General features: G+C 36.8%; 1 long non-coding RNA gene across 1 annotated transcript; it reads left to right on the forward strand.

Annotated features, from left to right (window-relative positions):
• The first annotated feature begins 1,238 nt into the window (after positions 1–1,238).
• LOC135934531 (uncharacterized) lies at positions 1,239–1,639 on the forward strand. The gene is made up of 3 exons (XR_010574125.1): positions 1,239–1,357; positions 1,406–1,515; positions 1,571–1,639. It is a non-coding gene; the product is annotated as an uncharacterized LOC135934531 (long non-coding RNA).
• The last annotated feature ends 5,648 nt before the right edge of the window (positions 1,640–7,287 follow it).

Here is a 7,287-nt window from a genome sequence, read left to right on the forward strand (position 1 = left end):
GCAGCGAGAGTTGCGTCCACTTTCGCTTCGTTTTGAATTCCACAGGAGCAATCATGACCGACAGGAGTTGCGAAAATAAGTTAATTTTCGCGTGCAAGGTAAAAGAAATTAACTTAATTTCGAAGCTTTTAAAAATGTTTTAAGGCGCTGAGAGCTGCAACTCCAAAGCCTTGCGTTGCTCAATGTCCGACAGGCCTCTGCCAGAGGAACGTAATGAAATTGAAACTATAAATTTTACAAAATGTTAAATCAAATTCTTGGCATAGTTGACAAATTTTGAGTCCAACAAACTCAAGGGTATATATAAATATAATTTTAATTTAAATAGCCATTCCTAAGAAAAATAATTTAAAATGCTTCAGTATTTTTCTCGTATGGCGATTGGTTTGACGCTTGTGGGCGCCACTTTTTGTTCTATAAAAAAGGACCGGTATATTATATAGTTTTGTAAAAAGACACTTACAATCCCAAATAACAATTTTGCAGTCGAACTGGTCAGTGGCCTGGCAAGGTTGTTGCGACATCGGCTTGACCCTGGCCTCCGTGGAGTCGATTGGAAAATACAATTGCTTGACCAAAGTCACCAAAAGTACAAATCACAAATTTTATAAATAAAACGGTTTAATTTCTTTTTAAATAAAGAATATACGGAACTTACCTCTGGCGATTTCTGGGTGTCCGGCACGGTTTCCGGCTGCGTGTCTAACTTCAGGTGGTGCTCGTTGAACCGGGAATTCGTCGAACCTGAGATCAGGTGGAAGGCTGGACACCCAATGGCAGGCTTGGACTGCGTTTACCTCGAGGTTCGAAACGGATCCATGCTGCTGGCCACTGCGAACTGCGCTGAAAACAAAACTTTCCTCTGCGATGTGCGGAAAAACTCGACCACCCAAAAGGGAATGCAGGCTGAGTGTGCCGACCTTTGGAACATCACCCCAGGTGACAATATAAAATTTTTAATTCAATATTTAATTTTGTTTCCTATTTCGTTAGAACAAATCGACTTGCTTCTGAATGTCAGCGCTTTTTTGACGACAACCATTTCCCTGGATTTAAAAGTTTTTATAATTATTCCTTTTTATGCTAAAAACTATGCTTTTTTAATTGTAGTGCTTCTTGAAATGTATTGGTGTTGAAGTTGGAATGGTAACTAATTCATTAAAGATTGTTTTTTTGTGATTTTGCTCTTTTTTAAAGAAATATAATTGATGACTTTGAGTTAAACTTATTTTATGATAGTTTGAAATGGGTGAACTGAATGGCATAGCAACTCTGCGACAAATAGAAATTATCTCCCAGGAAGAGCCGCAGAAAATGGACAAGGCCTTCACAGCTTTCGACGAGTGCAGCGGAAAAAGTTGAAATTTAAATTACATTTAATCCATGTAATTAGAAATAATTTTAGAATTTGACGACGAGTGTGTGACTGCCTACGAAACGTACAAGTGCGGCCAAGAGAAGGAGCCAAACATGGTTTCCAGCATTGTCAAAAACAATCTCGGCAATGCGACAGTGGTATGTGCTGTAAATTTCCAAAATTAACCAAATAAAATACTAATTTCTTTGATAGTACGCCCCTCCAACTCCTTGTCTTCCTCTACGCCGGACTTGCTGGCTCTCGGAAAAGTTTCCTTGTCAAATAAATGTGATAACATTTTTTAAAATCTGTATAAAGAGTATAATTTAATTAATTTGACAGCAAACGGCTATCGACATTTTAAACAACAGCCCGGCAAAATCTGGTAAACTCACAAACATTAATTTTTATTCATTATTCGTTCGAAAATTGGATTCTTCTTCATTTAGACTACCTTGGACAGATTAAGATTTTTAAGAACAAAACATTTTATGTTGGACTATTTAATGATAATACAAATGGAAGGACTGTAAGAAAAGCGTAGAAATCAATTAAATTAGGCTGATTATTATAAAAATTGACAGAATGTCACGCAAGTATTCAAGCATTGCTGTGAGCTCGGATTTCAACTTTATGAGCCTCAAAGTGCTAATGAAATTGCAGATGCCAAATACTTAGGTAAATATTTAACCTATTTTATTGGCTGAGCACCATTTTTATGCATAATTTTGTACAGTCTCAACAACGTTCAACGTTTTGGTGGGCCAGACGGAGTCGATAAACCAGACGCACGAGGTGTGGTGCAACAGCCGCACCCTTGTGCCCGACAACTACACATACCCCGATGTGTGGATGAAATTCCCCTGCCAGACGTCCATCATCGGAATCACCGTACTGTATCAAACAATTGGCGTTTCGTTCCACCCGGAGAAGAGCATCCATGACATGTTCATCAATCCGCATAAATATGATTTGAGCTCGTTCAATGTGTTTGCCAATTTTATCTGCGTAAAGGTGTGAGGTGAAGCTGCGCGCAGTTCTTTGCTTTTGGATTTCAATTTGATGAGTTTAGTTGTTTCAATTCTTTGGTTAAGGTGTCAATAAAGCTGGTTTTGTTTGAATTTAACGGTTTGAACTATATATTGGACCTCTGAGAAAGATCAATCACATTATTTCTTGAAAGTATAAAAATGTTTAACTTGAAGTTCCTAATTTAAGTAATGACAGCCGATAAATTGCTTGTAATATATAGGAATGATTTTATTTCGAGTTTGAAAAGTCTATCCAGAGATTTTTCAACTTTTGCTTCTTCTGGCTGTGCGGACTGCGGATTTTTCCATCAGTTTGAGCGGAAATCAGTTTTATTGCGGCCTCAAAACAGGATACACCACACGCAGTATAGATACTCGAGGCAAACAGAGGAAATTTAATCAGTCCCGTTTGCTGCCAACTCCAATGTGGTTTGAAAATGAAGAGCGTTCTTATTTGGGGCACAATTTTTATGTTCTTCTTTTGTTGCTTTCAGTTTTGGAGATTTGAAATATCAAATTTATGTCATAATTTCAACGGAGAACAAGAACTAACCATATTATGATAAGGGAAATATAAAACGATCGAAGTGTCATCATAATATTTTATGAATTAAATGAATTTATCGAAACCGCGTAAGACTTAATGCAATAACAAAATATTGATGTCACAAATAAATAAGCTTTTCAAGCAATTTGTATGAAAATGAAGGACCTGATTTTCTCATATTATTACAATTATTAGTTACAGGTTTAGCCTGTAATTTGATTTAAGATGTTCATCCAGATTTTTCAATCCCAACCAATAATGCGGATATACAGTTATTTAAATTAATGTTTTGAATAATAAAAATATATTTGCCTTGATAAATTCTGTCTTTTAATGTATTGTCATTGATTGAATTGTTTTTCCAAGGAAAAAAAGTATATATCGATTCCACTAATCCTCGACAATGATCAGGTGTTTTAGAAATACATTTTTGAAATATATTACATATGCTTTGATTGCGTTGCATTCCACTATAAACTGTTCGAAACTTTTATAGACGCTGCACATGATTAAAAATTTACACCTGCTTAAATTTTAAGCCATAAAAGTCTACAAATCCAGATTGCAGCTTGAACAATTTCTCCTCGGGCTCAGATTTTTCTTCCACGTTTTTCCTCCTCGTGGGGAGTTCTTGCTTCACGGAAATTTCAGGCTCATCATCGGAAACTAAATTAAAGTTAGGAATATTGTACTGAAATTGGGAGACACAATGCTTACAAAAAATGGGACTGTCGAGGTCGATTTCGAGTCTGCGATGTATAATCCTTCGTCTTTTCGGCATCAGAGAGTCTTCTGAAAAACCCAGTTCTCCATCTTGACATCGAGACCCGCTTGAAACAGCAAAAGCGTTCCTTTTCGATCCTCTTGGAATTATAGAGACTGCAAATTTTTCCAGATCATGATTTTTTACAAAATAGTCAAATAAGTAGAAAAAGATTAATTACCATTGTTTTCTAGCAAGTTGTCCAATTGTTGGGACTCAGGAATTTCTGGAATTTGGAAAAATCCCTCGGCTTCTGACACCAAACTGATTTTAATATCTACGGAGTTAAATTAGTGAAAATGATATTAAGTTGTTATTTTACCCTCTTTCACCTGGCTTGGAAGAAGTTACAGTGCTGAACGTTCCTTCACATCGAGACATCTTACGCGGAGAGAGCAAGTAAAGTTGATGCTTAAAGGAGGAATAAGAATGTTGCACTATGACAGCATCAGCAACAAAAAATTCAAGCAATTCCAAGCAGTCTTTAACCAATAGTCAGAAGTGGTGGGAATTCTTCAAAATTTTTTTTCCAAAAGGCTACACTCATTTATTAAACAGGGAAAACCTTTCATCTAAACCAATTTTGATTCGTTCAGTTAACAGTAATGGAAGATTAAAGGGTGTCTTACTATAGAGAGAGAAAGAGAGACTTGGCAACAACGCAAAGCACTATCATCGATCGTTTTCTGCGCTTGCACAACGGCTAAAACCTTTTTCCCATCAGCGCCTGATCTCTACCAAAATCGTTAACTGCCACGAGAACGCTACCGACCAACCAGAGAAGGGATGAAAGACTCCCGGATTGGCTGGCTTACCATCTCAAGGTCAGATCGAAACGGCAGCCAATAAGAGAGAGCCACTCGACTCTCTGATTGGTCTCCTGCGTTCGAATGGCACTTTTTGATATGGTTAGGTCAAAAACCTCCTTGAAAAAACAAAACCTCCTAGGTTTTGAACTTCATCGCCTGCACGACCGTTGTTAGCTTAATTTCCATCACATACTGCCAACGGAGAAGGACCTAAATCTTTTATCGTGAGTAAAATTAATTGTTTTGGCCTCAATTCCTAACTCTTCGCCTAAGGAAGTGTAACATCATTGTAATTAAAATTCATCACACGTGGGATGTTCCATTTTTCCAAGTTTAAAGCATCAAGGACCGCAGTGGCGACTTAAAATTAATTCCTAACTGTAATAATCAAGATGGCGTCCAAATGCGGTTAACTTATTTGATATTTCGTTTACCTCATGTATCTGTGTCGTGAGCGTAATTTTTCTGACCGAATTGTCGCGGCGTAATTAATTAAAATTACTATCGTGATTCTATTCAAAACTCGCTGTTACAATTGCCACACATTACTAGCACTGAACATTTTTTTCTATGTTTAAAAGAGCCCGATATGGTGAAATCTTTTCGCTTAGTTTAATTTCTGGAATGGGAATGAATCCAGTTTGGAGTGGTTACACGTCGGTAATTTCGTTGCTGCTTCATCGTTTCTCTTTTCATTTGAACTCGGACATGCAGGCGGAAATTTTCAACGATCGGTTAATCAAAATTCTCTGATGCTGTGATAAGATATTAATTTTGCTATGTACAAGAGCGTGTGAGGATAGAATATTTTTAAATTAAAATTTTAGTTGTATGCTTTAATTGGAAAAGACATTGTAAATTGTTGTAATTATATTAATTTAATTGGTTTGATACAAATATAATGAAGCAAATTCCATTTTAAGAGAATTTTGGATCAGCCAGTATAAGCATCACGTGTGTTTCAGTTTCAGAGCAGCATTCTACTGTCATGGCCGAGGGAAGAAATGGTAAAAATTTAGATTTTGACCAACATTTTCCTTTTGTGGTCTGGACGAGATTTTTTTTTAATCCGTGTTCCGCAGATGGACAACATCAGCAGCAGTTTCCGGGACAATGCTATCAAATGCAGGAGGTGGATCAATACGGCAATAATTTGCAACCACTTCTTAATGCATCAAGTACGAAATTATTGAACATTCTGCAAATAACGGAATCTTTCTAACCTTCACATTATCTTGAAACACAATAAGCTTTTCGTGATTTATCTTTGTTAAGACGGCTTGTAAAGTTTTAAGATTTAAACTTAGTTAGTTTGCACGTACAACATAATGGTAAATATGTTGTTTTTTTATTAGTTCGCATTTCTATGTTTCCAGCCACTCAACCCGAGCAACCTATTGGGTTTGCGCCGATTAATCAGGGTCAAGATGATGCATCAAGGCATTCGCAACAAGGCCTTCCAGATGGAAATCAGGATGTTCTTTATTATCCTAACAATGATTTTAATTTGTATCCACACGACGATCCCATTTATTCAAATTCAGGTACACAATCTCGTAAAAGTTCGTTTGTTGAAATCTGAGTTCACAAAATATTTTCAGGATATTCATCCAGTGTCCCAACTGAGGAAAGCCAGGGCGAATCCTGGAATCATACAGGTCACTAGACAGAAATTGTTTCTAAATTGGCCAATAGATGGCATGAACGGTTTATTTTCGCTTTGATTTTAGACTCAATTCAGCCGTGAAAAATATTTTATTTTGATGCTCTGGAACAAAAAATTAAGTAATGCTAATCGCCGTATAATGCCAGGATAGATATTTTTCGATTTTTTACTTCTAATAATGTTTTCCCGATTTATCGGTGATTGGCTGTATAAAATTAGGTTTCAGACACATCAAAAGATGAGGATTAATTTGCATTGGCAGAATATATACAGTCTAAAATCAATGCGAAAAGTGGCTTAAATCGAAATCAAGTACTCGCGTCATCTCTTGGCACCTTTTCAACACAAAAAGATTTATTTAATTTTAATTTAAACTATAGATAATGAACATACAGATACAGACGCAATTCATTCACCGTCTTCCTTTGGAGCTGGCGAGTTGGGGAACAATGCGCAGTTTCCTCCAGGCTATGCAGAAATACCAGCAGTACAAGGTGCTCCCGATGAAAGTTTTTAAATTCTTTAAGTTGTCACAGTAGCTGAAGAGCAAATAATATATTTTTTTCGTCTTGAGCACCATTTAATAATACGATCCAGGTGCAGGAAGCATTTTCTACCAGCAAAGTCAGATCTCTCAGTCTGAGGGCTATGATAGCCAAAGTTCCTTTCATCTTCCACCTCATAATGTACCTGATCCTCAGGCATGGCAATCTAAAGACGAGCAATATTACCCGGCAAATGCAGGGACAAATGGTATAAATTCATAATTTTATTGCGACCACTAGTAATTACTAGAGTTAATTTTTTAATTCTTATAATTTTCTTTTCATGAAATTTCAGTTCCTAAAAGGCCGATGCAACCCTACGATGGTGTAACAGAATACTCAATGTCTCAGGGTCAAGATGGACAACTGGCTCAAGGAATTGGGAATCGTCCTGGATACGAGCCTTCACCAAAAAGGTCAATGATGACGGATCGTGGAGTCAATATCCTGCCTCACACATTTTCAAGTGCTGATCAATGTAAGAAAAATTCATTCGTGAACTCTGATATCTAAATTAATATTAATAAATTTTGGTTTAGTTGCTTACGACATGCCTGGAACTTCACGCA

The sequence above is a fragment of the Cloeon dipterum genome, chromosome 1, assembly GCF_949628265.1.
Source record: "Cloeon dipterum chromosome 1, ieCloDipt1.1, whole genome shotgun sequence".
Classification (NCBI taxonomy): Eukaryota; Metazoa; Arthropoda; class Insecta; order Ephemeroptera; family Baetidae; genus Cloeon; species Cloeon dipterum.